The following is a 23,824-nucleotide window of genomic DNA, read 5'->3' as shown; positions in this document are numbered from 1 at the left end:
ATCATTAACAATACAGGAACCTATTGGCCGGCTGTGGGAAACATTCTACACTTGACACCTATGGCGTCTAGGAAGAGCATTATCCCCAGTAAACCCCAAAATATAAAGATCCACCTAAGAATAAATATATGTAACATTTGTATTTTTTTGCCTGGGATATTTGAGTGTGTGTTTGGTCCTATCAACTAATTTCATAATTTCTTTTTTCCTGTACAGTTGAATAAAATTACATTGAATATAGGTACCACATTTTCAATATCTATTTATTAGTTGATGTAAATTTGGGTTGTATCTAACATCCAGCTATTGTAAATAGAGTAGCTATGAATATGGATGACTATGTATCTATGTAATAGGAAATGACATCATTTAGGGCAATGTCTAGGTACAGTACAATTAGGTCTTATGATACGTCTATTATTAGTTTATTTTTGAGAAATCCCAATACTGACTTCTAAGAGGTTTATCAATTTACACTCTCACCAATGGTGCATGAAGAAACATCATATCATCAGTAGTATTTGTCATAATTAGTTTTCTTAATCTTAGTCATTCTGACTGGGGTCTGCTGAAATCTCAGAGAAGTTTTAATTCATTCTTTATGATGGTTAATAATGCTAAGCACTGTTTTAATGTTTTTTAGTCATTTTATATTTTATTTAAAGAATTCTCCATCCAGTTCCATGGCCAAATTTCTTAATTCAGTTGTACTTTTATTTTAAGTTTTCAGGAATTTTTATATTATAGATGCTACTCCACTGTCAGACATATGATATATGGTTTTAGTTTTGTTTTCCTGTTCTCTCGGATGCCTCTTCAAATGACTAGCAGTTTCCTTTATAATACAAATGTGTTACAGCTTCATAAGGTCTGACTGGTCAATTGTTGGTCCTCTTCCCTGGGTGACCAGAGTCCTATTATAGCCTGAGCCTGCAGCCTAAATTGTATTTCATGCTATTTTTTTCTCTAAGTTTTATGTTCATATCTGACATTGAGGTTTTTGTGTATTTTAAATCAATTTGTATACAGGGTGAGAGGGGTTGGGCAAGTTTCATTCCTCTACATGCAGATAGCAAATACTCCTTACAACAATTATTTCAAACGTTTTTGTCATGTGTGTTTTGTTTGTTTGATTTTGCTACTTTGTTAAAAAATATGAAGTGTATCTTGGCACATGTATTATCTCCAATATCAGACCTCCTGCATTGACTGTTTCTGTGTTGAGTCTATGCTGCTTTTGCAACTTTGGTTCTGCAGGAACCAGAATCAGGATCGACAATTCTTCAAGGAAGTTTTTTTTTGTTTTTTTGTTTTTTTTAAGAATGTATTTATTTATTTTATGTATATTCATACACTGTTGCTGTCTTCAGACACACCAGAAGAGGGCATCAGATCCCATTATAAATGGTTGTGAGCCACCATATAGTTGCTGTTAATTGAACTCAGGACTCCTGGAAGAGCAATCAGTGCTCTTAACCACTGAGCCATTGCCACAGCCCCCAAGGAGTTTTTGTTTATTTGGTTTTTGATTGTTTTTGTTTTTTGTTTTTTTTTTTAGTGCTTAGGATTATACTTGCTATCTAGGGCTGATATTCTTTTAAGAAGCAATGTTTATGATCATCTCAAGACATATAGGTAATAAGTGTTGAGGGTTTAAGGTTACATATATAAATAAAATAGAACTTCCTCTAAAATAAATCATTTGCCTACATTTCAGCTTGTTTCATAATTAATAGTGTTTGCCCAAGTGTTAGACTGTGAAAGTAAATGATTCAATGTGTGCATTTAAACTTTACTTCTGAAACTATTACATACTTTAAGTTATTCACAAAATCTCTTTTTATTTAATAATATAGACAATAACTTAAAACTCAGAAGACACCAACGCTCGGACTCTACAAGCAAGACAAGAATATTCCAATGCTGTCATGAAATAAACTGTCAAACGATCAGAAATAATTTTTTTTGCTAATAGCAAATAATTCTCACTCTGACAAAGACAATAATGATGGCCGTTCTAATTAAAATTTACAAATGCATTTTCTTTCCTTTCCCTTAAGGGCGATGCATCAACAATGCCTGGGTATGTGATGGAGATGTTGACTGTGAGGATCAGTCAGATGAAGAAGACTGTGACAGTTTTTTGTGTGGACCACCCAAGTATCCTTGTGCTAATGACACTTCCGTGTGCCTGCAGCCAGAGAAACTCTGCAATGGGAGAAAGGACTGTCCGGATGGGTCAGATGAAGGCGACCTTTGTGGTATTGCTTGTTCTGTCATACTTATTTCTCTCCAGGGATTAGAGTCTTTTAGTTTATTAGCATCTACTTATTATGAAAGCACTCATTCATTCCATTTGCTCACTTCAAGTGAGCCTTTTTCATTTGTTCTTATATTTAATTTTTATGTACTGAATGGCTTTATAAATTGTAGTAAATATGATCAAGAAATTATAAAACAAGAAAAACAAACAAACAATCACTAGACATTTACCAGGTAGAGAGTTCTTCAAGTGTTACATCTCTAGCTCCTGCCTACCTTCCTAGGGCTGAACTGATTAGTGTCAGGAAGTCACTGAGAACAGGGAAACTTCACTGCTCACAGTGAAACTTACTGCTGACGAGTCTTCAGACATTACAATAGAAATTGTGATTTTTTTGTTTGTTACAGGAAGAGGAGAAGCTGGACATTAGACAATTACCTGAGTTACTATGATGCTGTCTCTGTTTTGAAGTCCTTATAGAATAGTTTTCCTTTGTATGTTTATCTAGTTAAAATGATCAATTCACCAGACTTTAAAAGAACTTGGAATAGCCATCTTGGAATAGCATATACACAATGCATAAAAAGGAGAAAAAATTCTCGTCTTCAGAAAAGCAAAGAGTTATCAAGTACAGGATTTAGGTATGTTTGCTAAAGAATACTGAGGGAGGCATCAACAAAGACTGTAAATAATGTTAAGAACAACAAATCATACCCTGGCACTCTGTAACGTAATGAAAAGGAAAGGCTAACTGTGACTTGACCTTTCCAAACAGTTTTGTTTCTACTATTTAATGTTACTTAAATCCATAAAGAGCATCAGAAATCCTCAGTGCTAAGACAAAAGAAATTATATTTGAAATAAACTAAAAATATTGTGAACCCCCTTCTTTTAATCTGCTGGGTACAATGACATTTCTTTGCAGTAGTTCTTTTGAAAAGGGGTTTTATTTGAACTAAAATAGAGCAACTACTTCAAGATGGCTACAGTTACCAAATGATTATGATTACTGCAGAACAAGCATATTTGAAAATGAATCTATTTTTATTTTCCAAAATAATACCTAACATGAATTCAATTTTTAAAGAAAAATGGTTAATGGAATTACAGCCCATTTTTATAAGAAATATACTTCTAAAGTCACCAGGAACATTTTAGGTTCTACATGAAAATTTTGCTACAGTTTTTCAGTTATTATACAACAGTCATTTTTAGCACTTCCCTGAAGAAGCACAACTAGGCGTGTTTTGAGAAATAATTGTTAAATTCTTACTTTTGCTTTACGTTTACTGTTTTTACTGTTTTGCTTGACTTTTACTGTTACTTGATGTGGCTGTTTTGTTTTATTTTAACATAGTGTCTCACATTGCAGACAGTGCCAACCAGAAACTCACTGTGGCGACCAGCTTGGCCTCATACTCACAAAGATCCACCTGCTTCAGCCTTCCTAGCTCAGTGATTAAAGGCATGCATGCTGAACTCAAAACAATATTTTTGGTGCAAAGAAATAGTAAGAAGTACTGGCCTTGTTGCTATGTATCCGTCTCTTCCTTGGGAATAGTAAGAAACTGTAGGGAACATAAGGGAATTGTTGAGAACAGTAGGCAGTTAGAGAAAATAGTAGCATCCGCGGGGTTGTAAAAACAGAAATCTGCTACATTACACAAGAGCATGACGTTCTGAAATTTGTTCATACTGAAAATGCTGATACCAATTTTGGAAGCTATATCCCTCTTTCTACTTTATTTTTATTCATACGATAACTAATTGTCTATTAAATGTCAGGCTGATAAATATAATATAATATAAATATATTCTATGTTCTTCTAGAGCCTAAAATTTTGTGATCATAAAAAGGACTAATGAATGCACATATGCAAAGTGTAAATACATGTGGTATGAGGAAAGCATTCTCTTTCTTTACAAACTTCTTTCATTATTGGTATGGTGAACAATGGTTGCTCTAGTGCTAAAATACCAGAAAATTTTGTTTCTGTATTATATATTATATTTCCATGCCCTCATTGAGTTAGTCATAACAACCAATATATAGGACACAAGGAACAAAGAAAACTATTCTTCACTGTAGTTACATATGCATATATGTATTTATTTATAAGCATTAAATACTCGGGCATTTAATGTCTGTCTCTCTGTTGAAAGGAATTTACAACTGATTTTGAACAGCTGCTAAAAGGTTTAGGGTAATTTTCCTAGTTTTAACAAAAGTACTGAATACATTTGCATCAATGGGCCAGCAGAAGCTATATTATAAACTTAGTAGAAATGAAAACTTGCATTCCCAATGCTTATCATTTATAAATAAATTCTGCTATTGAATCATTTCTAAAAGAATTCATGTTCATTGAGTGTTGGGGATTGACTTATATTGGGTCCGAAAATCTCCAACTCTAATTCCAGACTTAGAGAATTCAATCAGTGGGTAGTATGGACTGAGAAAAGCAATCTGACCAAGAACATCTGTCCCTTGACAGATGAATGCTCTCTGAACAACGGAGGCTGTAGCAACCACTGTTCTGTTGTTCCTGGAAGAGGAATTGTCTGTTCCTGCCCTGAAGGACATCAGCTCAAGAAGGACAATAGAACCTGTGAAATTGTTGACTACTGTGCTTCTCACCTGAGGTGCAGCCAAGTGTGTGAGCAGCACAAGCACGTGGTCAAATGTTCCTGCTATGAAGGCTGGGCATTGGATACTGATGGGGAAAGCTGCACCAGTGTGGGTGAGTAGATACTGCAAACTATGAAAACAAATCCCAAAACACTTAAAAAATAATAAACGGACTCTATTTATTCTGTAACTCACCATTAAATGTCATAAGTCATGTTTAACCTATTCCAAAACCTTCCAGAAAGGATGTGTTAAAATGTTTCTTCCTATCATAACCCTCGGGCCCATAGGCCTCTGATAACCTGCCCTTCATCATGAATGAATACATCACACATTTAAAATTACACCTTACTAAAATTGGACTTCAGATATTGATAAATTTATATTATCTTTTAAGTTGTATTGAGTCCTGCTGACTCTCACAGGTGTGTGGATAGAACACACTTCTGAAATCTGTTGAGGAAAACAGCAGGCCTTAGTTTAATTAACTTCCAGATGAGAGAAAACATCTTTCATTTTATTAATGTGAGTTTCAGAACACTAATATGGTTACCAACCAGGATGAATTTTTATCCAACAAAAATAATAGGTATAAATAGAGAGAAGATAGAGAAGTAAATAATACAGGATAGCTTGATAGACTGATAGATTGATAGAAGAATGGTAAATAGAAGATAGATAGATAGATAGATAGATAGATAGATAGATAGATAGATGATAGTTATAGATTAGAGATAGACTTTTATACATATCTCAAAATATCATTCATTTTCAGACTTTGAATATCACTGACAATTCAACATAGTCACTAATAATGGTTTGGCTGCTGTTAGACAGTTACAAAACTTATTTTTTCTTTTGCTTCCTTCACTTCCATCACTCTTTTCTAGATTCTCTTTTTAAAATATGTTTTATATTGAAGTATATGTATGGTTAGTCATTTTAATCCATGGCACCAATACATATATGGACTTTACTATTGTATCCATGGATGTATCATGATTAATCTTCATGACTGAATTTCAATATATTTATTTTTTGGTTATGAACATATAGAGTTGATTTCTAGTTCTTATGCTTTATGGAAGTCTTCTAGTCCATAAGCTTTATTAGATGTCCAAGAAACTATGCATTATGAACCTTCATTCATTTATGTCTTCGACTAGGGAGCCATTTTTCATCACTTCTTTTTCTAGAAATCCAAGTTATTCTTTGGTCCCCTCTAAACCAGACACTTCTATTATTGTTTTATTTTCCGTGTATATTTCTCTGTATAGGAATCCATATTCCTAAGGTTGTATGGTCATGGTTTGATTTGACTTTTTATACTCATGTTTTCCTTTTCTTCTTATTTATCATTTCAATCAAATTAAAAAAAAAAAGGAAAAACAGAAATCAAATTACCTTCTTTTTTTCTGCTTTTTAAAATGCATCCAGTCTTGACCAAGCCCGCTCAGTCAGTCAACAGGTTTTCCAGTGCAGGAGTGAGGATTAAAACAAAAGAGAAGATTAGACAAAATTGCAGCATGACCCCAGCCAGTTCTGAGGCTGAAGGCAGGTTTGTTTATTCCCACTTTTCTTTTAAACTCTTTTAATTACATACAAGTATTTAGGTCAGTTCTAGGTTGAGGAACCAACAATACAATAGATACAAACAGTCAACGAACAAACAAGGCAATATACAAAGTCCCGTGATCACCCCGTGATCACTCCCTCACTCTTGCTGTATCTAAGGGCTCATCCAGATGACAAAAAATATCTGAGCCTACCTCTCTGTCCTAGCCCACAGTCATATTCATGCCTGAGGCCTACTTCTTTTTTCTAGCCTAAGACTTGGATTCTGCCTGAACTTACTTCTCTGTTTTAGCCTAAAATTAGATTCCTGCCTGAACATACTCTCTTGTCATGGCCCAATGTCAGATTCCTGCCTAAAGCCCATTTCCTTGTCCTTGGTCAATGTCAGATTCCTGCTAAGCAGCCCCAAAATCTCTCCACACAGTCTAATTTGGGAAATGTAATATACATCCAATTATTACTATATTTTCAGAGACCATTTAATTATTTTAATCTTCTATTTTGTGTTTATAGTAATGTTTGATTCTTTTCTCCTGTTAAAAATTGAATCCTCTCCTATGATATTAAGGAATATTTAATCTATGTTTGCTTCTCCAAGATATAGACTGTGTTATTAAAGTATCAGAGTAGATTGACACTACATGAATTACTAGTGAGTTAATAGCTAATAAGTTTCTACTATTCTAAAGTTAAACTTTTTAATGTATACAACCAAAGCTAATCCTAATGGAGTTAGTCTAAGTTCAGCCTGGAAGGAAATGCCTAGAACATTCTCACATAATTTATAATTTGCTTTCATCACACCTGCTTTGTTTATGATGCAGGAGGAAAGCAAACATGTATTATAACATTAAAGTTGAAAAAAGGTCTTCTTAAATGAATAAATTAGACAGTTGATAATTAATTGCACCTTGAAACAGAAAAAATTAACACTATTGTCAACATTTATGTCATTCATATGTTTTATTAATTGATCTACTTGTCTACCTATAAAATGTTTTGTTCTATATTTCTGTTATTTCATCTCTTTGGAAAAACAGATGACTAGTAGAACATTATGAATAAATTTCCATGAAACTCCTGGACTTTAAAATAAATGTTTTTTCCTTCATATCATCACTTCAACTCCATCATTCTTTACATGATTTCTTTTTGAAAATATATGTTGTTGCTAATGAGTTTAATACCAATGCTAACTCATCTTGACATGTCAAAAAAATACAAAAAGAAGGTAAAAAGAAATAGAGAACTGTAGGCTTTATGATTTACATACATTAGAGCCAGAACACCCCTGGTCTTCTTAATACTTGAATTCTTTCTGTAAAGCTTTCATATATTTTCATTTGCTTCTGAAATTCTTCACATGATTACTTTTATTGCAATGCTGGATTTTTTTATTTTTGTTTTTTTTTATATTCATGTCTAAAGTCTTACTTATGAAATATAAGCATTATAAATAACTATTACTTTTACAATTTTGATTTTTATTTAATAAATTTTACAAATTTTACTTTTCTATTTGTTCTCTTATTTTCTGCAATTTTTATTTTTTACAATTTTGATTTTTATTTAATAAATTTTACAAATTTCACTTTTCTATTTGTTCTCTTATTTTCTGCCTTTCTAAAATGCTCTATTATGTCTCTGCCTTAATTTTCAAACACCATTTACTTTGGGCATTCTACTAGAAATTCAGGAAGTTTCTGTGGAGTGTTTATCTTCCTAACTGCTATATGCACTTTACTGGGCAGCCTCTGGCCAGTTTGCAATGTTTCTACTACCATGAAGAACATTATAACTTTCTTTCTGTTTCCTCTTGAGCTGAAGCAAATTATATATTCTCAACAATGGCACCTTTGTTTCTATCCCTCCAGTTTTTCATAGTTTAGATGAAAAATGTTTTATTGTTACCAATTATGTTTTAGGAAAGAGACTGTGGCTGTAGATTCAAAAACAATGTAGTGAAGTGATCACACCACAGTGTGCTCCTCTCTCAATTTTTGATCCTCATATAATCTACATGTAGCCACTAGGCAAGCATCCTTTTACTCTGGAAAAAAAATATGGTCTGCTAAAATTTATTTTTTTTTAGATGTTTGGTTCTTAAAGGACACCAGCTTTCTTTCTTTATAATTCAAATTCCATGGATATCAGAGGGCCACTTAAAATGTATTTGACAATGTGGATTGAGAGATTACTTCGTAGTTAAAATTGCTTCCTGATCTTGATGAGGATCCAAATTAACATCCAAGCACCCACATTAGGCAGTTCCAAATCTTCAACTACAGTCTTAAGAGAACTAATGGATAAACTGTTCTGTCTTTGGAAAACACTTGTGGGTACACACACATGCAGAAGCACCCCCACCCCACACATAGACACACACACACATTGAAGTAGCACAGTTACCAATGAGATGGGACGTCCATGCATGCTTATCACTCATGGTCTCCTTCCTCCTTTCTGATAACTGTCATCAACAATAGCTATTAGTATCTCTTTATAAATTTAAATGCTGTAAAATTTTTAATATTGTCTTCTTGGGGTTAGCTCTTTTAAAATATTCACTCTAGTTTATTAATAACCACCATTTATTATTATTCATACAGGGCTGGAAGAATGACGAAGAGTCTGGAGTGGGTGGGGTCTGCAGGACCTGGTCTATCTTAAAGAGTTTGGAGGAGGGTAGGATGGACTGGCAGGCTTCATTTTAGTGGTCAATCTTAGTTTGTGTACATAATGGTTTTCTGGTTGAACCAATTCTATATATGAGCTTTGGAGAGTTGGAAGGGCTTCTACTTAGAGTGATTTCATTAGTTGGAGTTTAAAATACTGTAAATTCTACATTGGTATGGAGAAGTGTTCCAGAATCTCAGGTACTCTCTGGATAGACTCATATTGTGAAAGAGAAAGTTGAACATGTTGGTTTATCATTTGACCATTTATACATTTGACCTCCCTCAGGTAGAGGGTGTGAGGGATTCCCAGACAAGGTCAGAGAAACTGAATTCCTGCTGGTAAAGTGAGCTCTCCATTTTGATCAATTTCAGAGGAGCTATCTGGATGTGATAGACAATGATATTAATCATTAGGGTTTCCCAACAGGTTTTGACATTTATTCTCCCTACTCCAAGGTTGAGCTTTGATGTGATGCCAGTGCCTACCTCCTCAATGCTGTGTGGTCTCACATTCCCTAAATACCTTTGAATATCAGACTTTCAAGAGCTTGTACTTTTAAGCCTTTCTAACCAAGGTTTTCTACTTGAATAATGTATACATCTTTGCAATATAAAATTACGTAGCTTGCAGCACATATTTGTTCTGAAACCTTATTTTAAACATAGGCCAGTTATCTTTTCTTTCAAAACACTAATATTCATTACTCTCTTTACCTCCCATGTTCCTTTTATCTTTTGGAGATCATGAATGCAGGGATAGGATGATTAATGCCCTTGCTACTCAGCACAGAACCAACATTGTTTTATGTAGAATCATCCTCTCATTTCCACCCCTCTTTTAATTTGTCTCTAAAGGCTACTTCACTTGCCAAGAGATGGCCATTCCTATTTGAATCAGTTATTTTCATATAAAATATAGACCATCTTATGCATTAGTATGTTTAAATTTATGAAAGAAATCACCTATAGTATAATTTATCATGTTAATGTTTTCATTTAAGTACTGTTTTTATTACTTGTGATTTGTGTACAACTAATCTACTATGTGTAATTTGTACACAGTGTCACATGAGACTGCTTATCCATATGCCAAATAAATACTTTCTACTTGCCCCAAACTCTTTTCACTAATAATACTACTATAAACGTACAGATATCCTTTTTTAAACGATGATAGAAAAATTGCTTTAATCCTTGCATAGTTTCTTTTCTTATTATCCAACAAGTAACAAATAAAGGAAAAAAAGATTTATTTTGACACATGGTTAGTAGAGATTTGGTTGATCAAAGTGTTGAAGAAATAATTGTGGGTCGTCCCATGTTTGTCTACTTGTCAGCTCCTTGATATTGTATGACATCAGCTTGGAAGCAATAAAACTAAGTCTGAAAGCATATTTGCTATAAGATAGAAGCACTGCTCCTCTGAACATTCATCTGGCAGGTTCCATGTTTAATATTTCCAAAGCTGGCCACTTACTGCCACTAATTAGAATACTGATTCTACAATCACGTGAAGTTTCAAACTATAATGTTACACTCCCATATTTGACAGCTCAGGGCTAAAATGTGGCTTCAGTTGAACTTAAAGGGTTCTCCAAATCCTTTTACAAAAGTCCAGGACCAGCTTTTAGTACTCAAAGAAGTCTTTTTACAATTATCTTCCAAAAGTCAAAAATATGCATATGATATACAGTGGAATAGATTAAACAGGATGATGGTTTGGTGACCAAGCCAGATCAGTCATTCTACAGGATCTCAAGGGAGTTAGTAAGGATTAAAGATAAAAGACAATTATACAACATTATAACATGACCCTAGCAATGCTGAAGTGGGCTTATTTTTTCTGGTCTGCTTTTATACCATTTTAGGTGCATTCAAAGAATAGGGTCAGTTCTAGGCCAAATCCAAACTAGTCGAGGAACAAACAATTGCATTAGCAATGGTCCTATGATTACTGTATTAAGTGACTTAACAAGATGATTAAGAAACAAAAAATATATTCCTCAGCTGTATTTCTCTTGAGTCTTTTTCTAGCCAAATATCAAATCCTTGCCTCAGCCGACTTCCTTATCCTAGCCCAATGTAAATATTCTTGCCAATATCCTTGAAGCAGCATCACGAGCTCTCCTATGAGCTCGCCTATCTCCTCTTTTTTTTCTTTATTTCATAAACTAAACTTATCATGTCTTAGGTTGTTCTGACAAGAATGCCTTTATTACCCATCATTGAATATACATAATCCAAATCAATGCACTTTTATCTTAGGTTGGTACAGAATGTTACCTGTCATTGACTGCCAGTTTGTTAAACTAGCGATGCTGTCTGGGAATTCATTTTTAGATTCAGGCCATGTATTTTGACCCCAAGAATTTTGATGTTTTTAAAGGCAAGTTTTATCAAAATGGGCAGGAATAAAAGTATTCCCAGGACAAGAAGGGCCAACATGATCAACCTGCATAAGCCATTTTTGGAGCTTGACCAAGATGGAAATACTAACCTTAAACCACAAATAATTTTATCAGCAGTATCTGCAGTATCAAAACTCAGCAGAACAGCATTCTTTAAATTCATAATCTTAGTATGCAAAGTTAAACTATCCAGAGAGATATTAGAAGTATGCCAAATACCCTGCAAATATCTTTGAATTTTCTCCCTTTTATAGTAACTGTCATTATAAAATTTAGAAGTGGCACAAATCCATTGGTATTTAACATGACACTCGTGATAGCTTCTAACTCTTAAAGCTGCTATACCAGGAATAATCAAGCCCAATTCCCTCTTGCTTTTGATTAAACCCTGAATCACTTTTTGCAATATTTGTAAGCTTTTTTTTTTCAAAATACCAAGGACCTGTTATACTCACAGACAATAAAAGAAAAGCTGGTTGATAGACCACCATAACAGATATAGCAGATTTCAATACACCAACACAATTAGAAAGTGAACAGTCAATACAACTTACATTAAATACTGTAGAAGAAACAAAATTTTAACATGACCAATTAATAAAATATTAGGAACCTTAATACAAGCACTAACATTTGTTCAAAATCCAGATCTTGTCTTAATATTGTCTATTTCTATCTCAACTTTATAGGCAGGTGCAGCTGATTTCCAAATATGCCCTTGAAAATGACCTGAATTTGATTGCCAAAGACCTATGAACATTTTCTTTTTCCAATATTTGATTGATTCTCTGCCCAATCAATTATTCACATATAATTGGAAACTTTAAACCACATTGGGAGTTGATATAACATTCTTTACAACCAACATTTTGCCAGTTCACCTCTGTGGTTTCAGAGCCACAAGATCATATCTCATGAGGACCAGGGGCAGATCCCTCATAATATTTAGGCATTCCCATCTCTATGCTATGAGTTACAGTTTTAGAGATATTCCTCTTTCAAGGTTTTGGCCTTGACCATAAAGAAAGACGTAGCAAAGGTGCATCAGGAATCTATGTCCAGTACAGCTTCTATGTCACCATTGTCAGAGTACTTAGCAAGCTCACATTCAGCATCATTCTTTGTCCCATAATCTGTGTGCCTCATCATATTTCTTCAGCATTCTATGGAAAAACACAAACATGCCCTCTTCCCCATATTAACACCCTATTGGGACTATGCCATATCCGAGTAAGCAGATACTTCCATTTCACCTGGGTATAAGTATGCCTACTTGTAGGGTGCTATAGACACTCAGCAGCAAAGAGTGTCTTAGTATACAAGATCAAAACATTCAAAATAAAATTTTGTGGTGAAAGAATATACACCATCCCATTTTTTGTTTTATGTAACTGAATTTTAGACCTTCATGGGATCATTCCCTAATACCCTGTTCTTGAGGACATTTTTTATTTATTTTATTCATTTTATATAGATTATAACTTATATTTTATAAATTTAACTCATATTTAATTCATATTTTAACATATATGAATTATATTTAATGTATACAGTTTTTATCTACACTATATAATTAATATTTGATGAGTATAATTTATATATATTGTATATAATATATTAGTGTATATAAATTATTTTTAGTGAATATAACTTCTATTTAACTTGTATAATTTATATTTAAGATAGATAATTTATATATACATATGCATTTGCAAACATGCATGTAGTTATTATATGCATGTTTCTATGTATATAGTTTCTAACTTTTATAATATGTTTTAGTTTATATAAATTATGTTTGGGGCCACCTGTTAGATTGGATAGAATAGGCAGGTGCATTTATTTGAAGTCTATTTGATCTGTGAAAAGAGGACTAAGTCTTAGGGCTCTTGATTTTCTGAAGCTTATGTGAACTTTAGTTTACAAAAAGATGTATATTAGTATATACCATTGTATTGAAATTCATATTTTAGAAATATAGTTAACAGATGTATCTTAGACAACAGTAGTATACCCATACTTTTGAGACCTAGTGAATGCTATTGGTTTGAGTTAAAATGCACAGAACTTTTTTTCCTCAATGCAGAGGGCTAGATATACTGATTGAACAGAGATGTTTTTGGATGATGTGAAGCATCTTTAAGTTTATACTCATAAGACAAACAAGAGGAAATTAAAATTTTGAGCAAGTGATTGAAATATAAACTATCAATGTTCCATTAGCTTTATGTATACTTAACTATAATTTTTAAAAGTTTCTTTGTAATTTCAGAGCAAAACCATAATTATTGAAGGTGAAGCAATTTTTAACAGTATAAAAAAAATCTAGTATCTCTTAAATCAATACCAAGGTTATTATTTTCATGTTACATAGCTTGGGTGCCAGTGTTTGAATATGAATGCATGATGGTGCAACTTTTAGTACCTCATTAAAGAAACATTGTTTTAAATCCTATCTTTTATGAGTCTGGTTTCTAGGACAGAAAGTTCATTAAATAGCATCCCAATTTAGACATATCTTTAGAGATCTATTTCCCTGGGTTGGCTCATGCCATGTTGTTGCCCAGAATGACTCAGTTGGAGTAACCAGTTTTAAGCCAACTTTCTGTTACTGATGTTACCAACTTTTAATCATACCCAATAAATTATAAGTCAATAATCTATAACCAAGACATCAGAACATACTTAGATACTTAAGACCAGTCAGAAATTAACATGAAGTGGCTATACATATTCACTTATTTAAACTAGACAGACAAAATTTTCTTACTTTTTCTAGCTGCAATTTCAATGTAGGAGCACCTTGTCACCTTCTTAACCCGATAATCACAGTCACAGAGATTTTTGTAGCAGAGACAGCCATTAGCTTTCTGTCCAGTGAATCTGAGAAGCTGCAGGCTCCTTTAAGAGTGGCTTTTTCCAATCAGTCCCTGGCAGGGCTTTTCCAGTAGTGCTAGACTCCTAGCTACATGTGTAGGTTTCCAATGGCAGTTTTTCAGTTTTTCTTGTGCCAATTGAGAATACTTAAGGACTAGTCTTTGGTCCATTTTGACAAACTTTGTTCTCTTTTGAAACCTTATGATCCAGGTCTCTACTGTCAAACTGTGTTTGTTTGTTTGTTTGTTTGTTTGTTTGTGTGTGTGTGTTTGTTTCCTATCAGTGTGATGTTCTTCCATGGCTATACTAAAATACCTATACTTATTAATATCTAAGCCTTTGCAAGACTGAAGCTCTAAATTCTTCCACATACTTCCTGAAAACAGCCCCAAAGACCTAAAGAACATATGACCAGGTTTATAGGAACAACTCAAGTATGAATTCTCTCTGTGTGCTACTTGATTGTTATTGGAAAGAAATGTTAAATTATAAGGTTTTTATATTGATTCATGATTTGAAATATGGTCAAATATAGAGGAAGATATAATAGTAGATATTTCCATGACAGTTGGATCATGTGGCAGCAACTTACTATTGTCAGCACAAACAGGAAAATGGAGCTGTGGAGTAGCCAGATATTATATCCACCAGCTAAACTCCATTTTGAATAATTCTACAACCATTTGAACAGTGATACAATCAAGGGCCCAAATATTCAAGAAAAAGTCCTCATATCCAAACCATAATTGGATGAACATTACTGAATCAATGAGTATTTGTTCATTTATTATTAGTAAATAGAGCCACCTGCTCTTCAGAATGCTTGCACAGTCTGTATTTGTACAAAATGTAACTTTCCTAAGATAATATTTTATAGTTCTTAAATATTTCTTATTTTGCATTTTTAAAATTTTTTTTAATTTATGAAAGTATCATAAATTTGCTCTTTTTAACGGTAAAATATTAGAGAATCTCTGTATATGGTTATTATATTTTGTTTTATTTAGTTTGGAGTCAATTTCTTATAAAGACCTTTTGCTATTTAATTAATATTAATTAAGTATAATCTACTGAAGAGCACTGGATTATTTCTCAGAAATGCAAGAATTCTTTTCTTTACCTTTACATTGAGGAGTTCTCTATTTTGTCTCATCTTTATACACATTCAATAATATATATGTGTATACATAAACGCATATAATATACAGCTTCAAAACATTTGTCAATATAGAAAAGAGATGAGTGATATATATATATATATATATATATATATACTAAAATATAAGGCAGAGATATTGAAAGAATAATTGAAAGGGGCTAAATTTAAATGGAGCGAAACATCAAACAAAAAACTTAAAAGTTGAAATGCATATTTGACTTAAATTCAGAGGTTTGAGTAATACTTGAAAGCCAATTTTACCCTTCATTTCATAGATTTTAGTCTGTCTTCCTTTGTAAGTAGTGCACTTCAGTATTCAATATTGTTCTCTAGATGGCTCTAGCTGGAGGAATATAGAAAAGAAAATAATGACATACAATAATGCTGGGAGATCATAAGCAATTTCCCATAGAAGAGTGTTCTCTATAAAATAAATATATTTCGTGATGGACCATATAAAGTCAAATAAATCCTTAGCTGCAAAAACAGAAACATAATCAGTATGACTGAAATGAGAAAGAAATAATTTTAACTACAGCATCACTCTTTGTTTAGGGGTTTTATGGGTACAACAAGGAACTTTGAAGCTGTTCCAACCGAATTGTGAGAGGCACAGGTACAATAGCAATTTACCTCCAAAAGTCTAGGGAAGAGGGAAATATTTTCTTAAACCAGTTCTCTGATTTCAAATTCTGTCTCATAAAGTTTATTTTATAAGCTTGCAGTAGGACCTGAAGGAAATTAAAGAGAAAAGAAAACAGAAAACTATCTACTGAGTGTGTTTCACATTGTGGGTGTGAAGCACATCCTGTATAAGAATTACATTGAGAGAGTGGCTGCAGTAAATTTTGTTTAGCACAAGTGTCATTTCTTGTAAAGAAGCATAAAAATTTCAAGTAAAACTGACACGCAAACTTGAGCTGTTAAATTCAATAACTTATTAGCTAAGCATATGTATAGATGAGGAATTGTTAGAAATGTAAAAAAACGAATGGCTACTTCATAGTCTACTGATTCTACCCTACATTCTTGAGTGAGGTTATGTCAAATGCAGTTAATGTATCCACATATCTGACAAAAATGAAACAAATAGAAATATAATTTATTGGCTTGGATATCTTAAAATATATATATATATATATATATATATATATATATATATATATATATATAGTATTATATATAAACATATATGTGATATGTTTCATTTGGTTAAAGTAAAAGCCACTGTATGACTTGGGATATAAAAATTTAATATGTTTGTTTTCTCAGTATTTTATAAAGTAGCATATTGGATTATTAGTTGGAGTTTTACTCTCCCAAAGGAAAGATATAATGATCACAAATGTCAGCAGAAAGCTCAAAGGTATGGATATCAACAGAAGCTATCTAGACTATCATTCAAATATGCAAGAATATACTTTTACATCTCTGATAAAGTACTTTCTCTTAGTTAAGCAAGCTCCTGTAAATATTTATCAAATGGGGTTTTCTCAACTCAAAAAGGCTATGCATATCAAATACAAAAATTTTAAAAAAGTCTTTGAAGTTGTTTTAACTGCCATTATATTCTTTTAGAATTGGATATTTTATTTATTTATATTTCAAATGTTATCCTCTTTCCAGGTTTCCCCTCTGCAAATCCCCTATCCAACCCCTCATTACCCTTCTTCTATGAGGGTTTTCTCCCACCCACTCACCCACTCCTGCCTCATTACCCTAGCATTTTTCTACACTGGGGCATCAAGCCTTTACAAGACCAAGGGCCTCCCTTCCATTAAGGCCAGATAAGGCCCCTTCAGCTCCTTTACTCCTTCTCCTAACTCCTCCATTGGTGTCTTTGTGCTCAGGCCAGTGGTTGGCTGCAAGCATCCACATCTGTATTGGGCAGGATCTGCCAGAGCCTCTCAGGAGACACCTGTATCAGGCTCTTGTCAGCAAGCACTTCTTGGCATCTGCAATAGTGTCTGGGTTTGGTGTCTGCATGTGGGACGGATCCCCATTTGTACTTTTTTAATTGAAAAATGTTTCTAAAGCAATGAAATATTGACTAAATTTAAAGCACTTTCTGTATGCATCCTGGCAGTATTATTTGTGTTTTCAAAATTACATAAGTTATGTTACTATAGTTATCTGAAATGATTATTTTTATTCTCTAAGAGGATTTTGAATTATTTGTGTTAATTCTTTGATTAATGATTTTTCTTTCTAACTGATATACAACATTATATATTAGTTTCCTCACATCCAAGGGCTGTGAGGCTGCTCCCAATGGTGTGCTTTATCACAATTATGTGATACATACACTTCTGAGTATGCATAGTTGATGCAAATGTTCAAATATACACATACTTTCAGTCATGCAGGTTATTTCATTATTCTCAAGTATTTTCAAAGAATGTGGATATATACTACACACCATGATGGGCATCTTATGAGCGCTCATGATTCTGAAACCATTACTCCACTCTGAACACGATCCTGCAGGAGCCAGAATCCTTCTTAGCCTCATACTAACTTTGTAGTTCTGTCATTTTGCTTTCATATTTGCCAATTCTCACTTAATTCTGCACATAATGGGGAACATAAAGTCAGCTACCTCAAAAAGTTTCATGGAAGGCATCAGTGTTGACATTCAGACATTTAAGAATAATTCTATTATATGGAAAGTGATATGCTTTATCTGAATTTATGTGAAATTTTAACTTTTAAATAGTTACAAAAGTATGATTGGGAGCAACTGGTCAGCATGTACAAAGCTCTGAGACAGTGCAAACACACACACACACACACACACACACACACACACACAGAGAGAGAGTCACAGATAAAAGTAAAAACAGGTTAAAACACCACCAAATTAAATGTGTGTGTGTGTGTGTGTGTGTGTGTGTGTGTGTGTGTAATGTAAAGCTATATTAGTTCTTTCAGTTTCTACTGCTACCTTACTATATATATAGATCAGTGAAACATGTGTGGACTAATACCATTCTGCACATTATTTGAAGAAGCTCATTCTGCTTTTCTTTCATATCATAATTTTCAGTTTTATTTGTTTGTTTTTCATTATGTGTGTAGAGCTCATTAGACATGTTAGAGATATCAGTTTTCCCCTTCCACTATGTGGGTCCAGGAAATGGAACTCAGGTCATCAGGCTTGTCTACAAATTTCTCCATATAGTGAGCCATCTCATTGATTCATCATTCTTCCTCTTTTCCTCCTTCCCTCCCTCCCTTCCTCCCTCTCTCCCTCCCTCCCTTTCCTTTTTGATTTTTTGTCTTTTCTCCACCTCTTCTTTATTTCTTCTTTCTTTCACTTTGGATTGGATGCTACATTTTCATGACTGAATTGAGCTTTTCATTTTGCAGAAACTTTTTAAGGTTTTAAAGTTTTAAAATCAAATATATAATATCTTTATAATGAGAATAGCCTATCCCAGTGGCTCGGTTTTTGAATTTCTGTATTCATAATCATTCTATGCTCATTCTTGCTTTTGTTATTTTGCTTTTTATGTAGGCAGCTATGTGCATGTACATTCTTACATCCTCATGTTAAAACCTGTTTTTGTACAAGTCAACGTTGCCATTGTTCTATTTATATTTTTCAGCTTTTCATGAAAGGGCACTAATTTATTTTTGATATAATCTCTTTTGTTCTGTTTTATAAACTTTATTCTCATGCTTATTATTTTTACTATTTTTCTCTTTTATTTGACTCAATTTTTTTATTTTCTTAATCTTTGTATTAAAGGTTGATTTTATTTTGAAGTGTATTCTGTATGACTGTCTTCTAGAGGAAGGTGAAAACATACAGAGAGGTCACTAATGACAGGTCAGGGATGTGATTCTAGTTAGGTCTACCTTGATGAACCTTCAATGGTACATAATCAAAAATCTTACCTCAGCATAATGGCAACTCAGGAAAACTGAGTCCCTGGAGTTCTCCAATGATAAACCACCAGTCAGTCATTACTTACTGCTTCATTTCATTTCCCTTCTGAGTTTTATGAGTTTTCCTCTCTCTGGAAGAGGATTTTAATTCTGAGAAAGTAGCTACACAACAGATGAGTTCCTTGTCTCATTCATTGGACACAAGCACATTTAGAAGAAGTAGTTGAGTTGCTGACAGGCTGTATTTGCACCTTTATAAAAGGTCTTAGAACTTGTTAAACCCTCACAGTAAATCTACAGGCAGAAGAACCACAGAATCTATGTGAAGGTGGATGTAAATATTATGCCAGTTTTAACTTTAATAAAATTTCACATTTATTAAACATTTTACTGACAGTTAAATTGAGATACTATTTATAAACCATTTCAAAGTATACCGCAATCAACTATGACTTCATTCTAAGATGAGAATATTTTAATTGATCCCAAAACAAAACTCAGGCTCTTTAACAGCCATTCTTATTAGTGTACGTACCTCATCAATTTACAACTCCTAATAGATTTGTGCCTCTATAGATTTGTCTGTTCTGGACATTTTCTCGAAATAGTATCAAGCATATGTGCGCTTTGATTTCGGGCTTGTTCCACTTGGCCTACAACAGTGCTTGCTTTGTTTATAGACGAATAATGTCTATTCTATGGTTATATAATACAACATTGTATATTCAATCCCCACTTGATGAGCAAATAGATTACTCCCACTAGGGAAGTTATTATGAGTAATGTTGATATGAATATTTATATAATTGTTTTGAATTGACATGCATTTATAATTGTCTTCGGTGTATAAGTGGGTTTAGAATTGCTAATTCCTATGGTTACTAAATATTGAAATATTTAAAAACATGAAAAACAATCAAGTGCTTCAAAAAATGGCTGAATTCATTAAATATTCTACTGTCTGTATATGAGGGATCCAGTGTCTACAGTTTTAGCATCTGTTTTTGTGACTGTAATCATTTGGGAAGTAGCCTGAAAAGGGTTCTTGTTATCCTTTGCATTTGTGTTTACCTGCTGACAGATGCTGTGGGAATACTTTCAGATGATTGTGAATACTCACTCACCATCCAGACAAAAATACCTAACCACATATTTTAACTAGGAGCTTCCATATGTTCATCATTGCATCTTATATCCCCTTTATCTGTTTGGATATAAGTCTCTCATCAGATCTGTTTGGGAAACATTCTCCTGTTATCTGTGCTATCTTCTCAACTTTTTGATGGGTGCCTTTAATTTTTTTTTAAATCTAATAAAATTAAATGTATTCATTCATTTATTAATAAACTTTCTTTTTTCTAATTGAAGAAAACTAAAATACAGTTGTATTTATTCTTTAGAGAGTTGATAGCTTTAGATCTTACATTTAGTTACATGAAATAACTATTTTTATATCGTATATATTATGTATATATCACATAAAATATATATGTAAGTATATGTATTTATATCAACTGCAATTTTTATGTGTGATATATGTACATAAACACATATATCATAAAATTATTATATAATATATAAAAGTATATATGTATATACATCTATGTGTATATGTATATATATACTTTTATGTATATATATATATATATATACATATATACTTTTATGTATATTATATATATACTTATACTGTATACTTATATGTATACAGTTGTATACAACTATATACTTATATGTATACAGTTGATACACATATGTGTGTACACATATATGTATCAACTGTAATATTTTATATATGAAAACATGGTTTCCCAATACCATCTCTTTAAAAAGACATTTTTTTTCCTTACAGTTAACAACTCTCTAGGAACTGGGCATGGGCTTCTTCCAAATCCATATACTTTCTTTGATGGCTTCTGCTTACTTGTTTTTCAAGGCTCCAAGGAGCTAAAGAGGCAAGGCATGGATACATATTGAAACGTATTTTTCAGTTCTTAAGTCAACAGGTCAGGTAGTCTAGCTGAAACACTGAATTCCAGGTTGAGTATCAGGATGTATTCCAACTAATAAGACAAACAGTGATCAAGAAACACACTTGACATTGACTTCTTGTTTCCACAACCATGTATAAATGTGTGTGTAAATCTGTGCAACAGGACACACACCTATATGAACATACATGGTATACAAAACCACATACATACACACATACCCGTATAAGAAAAACAAAAACAAGGAAAGAGAAAGGAAGAAAAAGAAGAGTGAGCAAGCTTATTGGCACTTATGCATCTGTGCAGCAGCAAGCAGATTCAAGTCCCTGCTATTGACTGTTAAGTACAAGTGGCTATTTTAACTTCAGAGTGTGTCGGCCTCATACACAGTTATGTCAGCCTGTCATGCAATAGAACTTGCAATTGAAAATAATAGCAGACCTATAGTGGCTTAGTCTGGAAGTCTATGACTCAAGTATTTGGGATCTAAATGTTTTCTCCTTGTGGATTTTGAATCTATTCTAATAGAATATGACAGGATATACATGATTATTTTTATATTTTTTATTTTACATGCATGCTTAATTTCATAGTATCAGTTAGCTATTATTGAAGTAAGGTTGTTGAATAAAGGCCAGAGTGCAGTACAAAAGTGGCCACAACAGCATATCTACTATTGCTCATGGCTCTGTAGTTATATTGAGTAGTTTTCCTAATCTTGACAATGCTTGCATATATCCTCAGTATGAAGCTGAGACTGGCTCTCCTTTCTATGACAATGTTTCATGCTTGGCTCATCTCCTGTACTGGTTATTGGCACCTACAAGATGGAATCTGTTTCTGTTCACATTGATTTATTTATTGTACTGGAAAAAAAGAGCATTGTATAAAAGGTTCTTGAAGAGTTAAAAAAAACCAACATATAAAAAGACCTCTCCAAACCATTCTGTATCTAAGAGCTGGTTGTACTGAAGTCTTCTCAGAATGAAAAACATTCTGTTTATAATGAGTAGACAGATAGACAGACAAACAGAACAAGTGAGAGAAAATAACTGTGCAAACACATCTTATAACCCATCAGAGGAAAGAAATAATGAACCAGTGATAATTTAGAATATATCACAGACAGAATAGAGGCTATCATATGTCATCAGAATGGGGGCTGGAATGATGTGTTATAAAGGTTATGGGCTTTTATTGAAGACTTGATCAGGAAAGAGTCCTCAGAGCAAATGAGATGAATGAGTAGATCAGGTGGTAATTGACACAGATTTAGTTCAAATTAATTAGTTTGAATTATAAATTCAGATCTTGATGGGTTATAGCCTCAACAGGTCTTTTATGCTTCGTTTTCTGTGAGTAATTTTCTTTCTATAATAGATCAAATTCCCAAAGCTTGAACACTACCAACATTAAGATGTTGCATAGAGATGTGTAGTCATAGAAGAAAAGAGATTATTTTTAGTTGTCTCATATTGACCTCACTCCTCTCTGATTATATTCCTGTCGATAAAGATATTATGAGAGCCCATATTCAAAGAACTTGCTTAGAATAAAGTGACCTAAGATTTTCATAAGGGAAATTATTATGACATGAAAATGGGCGAAGTCTTAGAGAGCATGTAGCTATTCTTCAAAATGGGCATTAATCACATAGAAATCATATTCAAATCATATCAGTTATAAAAATAAATGATTAGAATAGGGAAAGATACATATGGAGGTTGATAATAAAAGTTTACTAATTTACGGCTGTCTTAGGGTTACTATTCCTGCACAAAACATCATGACCAAGAAGCAAGTTAGAGAAGAAAGGGTTTATTCAGCTTACACTTCACATAGCTGTTCATCACCAATGGATCAGGACAGGAACACACACAGAGTAGGAACTTAGAGGCAGAAATGGAGGCAGAAGCCATAGAGAAATACTGCTTACTAGCTTGAGTCCCTTGGCTTGCTCAGTTTGCCTTCTCATAAAACCCAAGGGTACTAGCCCAGGGAGGGCACCACCTACAATGGACTAGGCCCTCCCCACCTAATCACTAATTAAGAAAATGCTTTACAGCTGCAACTCATGGAGGCATTTCCTCAAGAGAGGCTCCTTTCTCTATGATAACTCCAGATTGTGTCAATTTGACACACAAAACAAGCCAGTACAACAGGTAACCAAAGACTTAGCCAGAAATTTTGAAAAAGAATTCATCTTTATTGTTATATGTTTCTAGTTTTTTTCTTTCCATGCTTGCTTGAAATAGACTGGAAGTAGAATTATAACTTATTTTCTGATTTTTATGCAGAAAAAGATCATCAGGTTTCTTAAGGCTGAGGGTAAACACTCTTGTAAACTGCTACT

This window comes from Arvicanthis niloticus, chromosome 2 (genome assembly GCF_011762505.2).
Source record: "Arvicanthis niloticus isolate mArvNil1 chromosome 2, mArvNil1.pat.X, whole genome shotgun sequence".
NCBI classification, from domain to species: Eukaryota; Metazoa; Chordata; class Mammalia; order Rodentia; family Muridae; genus Arvicanthis; species Arvicanthis niloticus.
Note: the sequence above shows the minus strand (reverse complement) of the source record.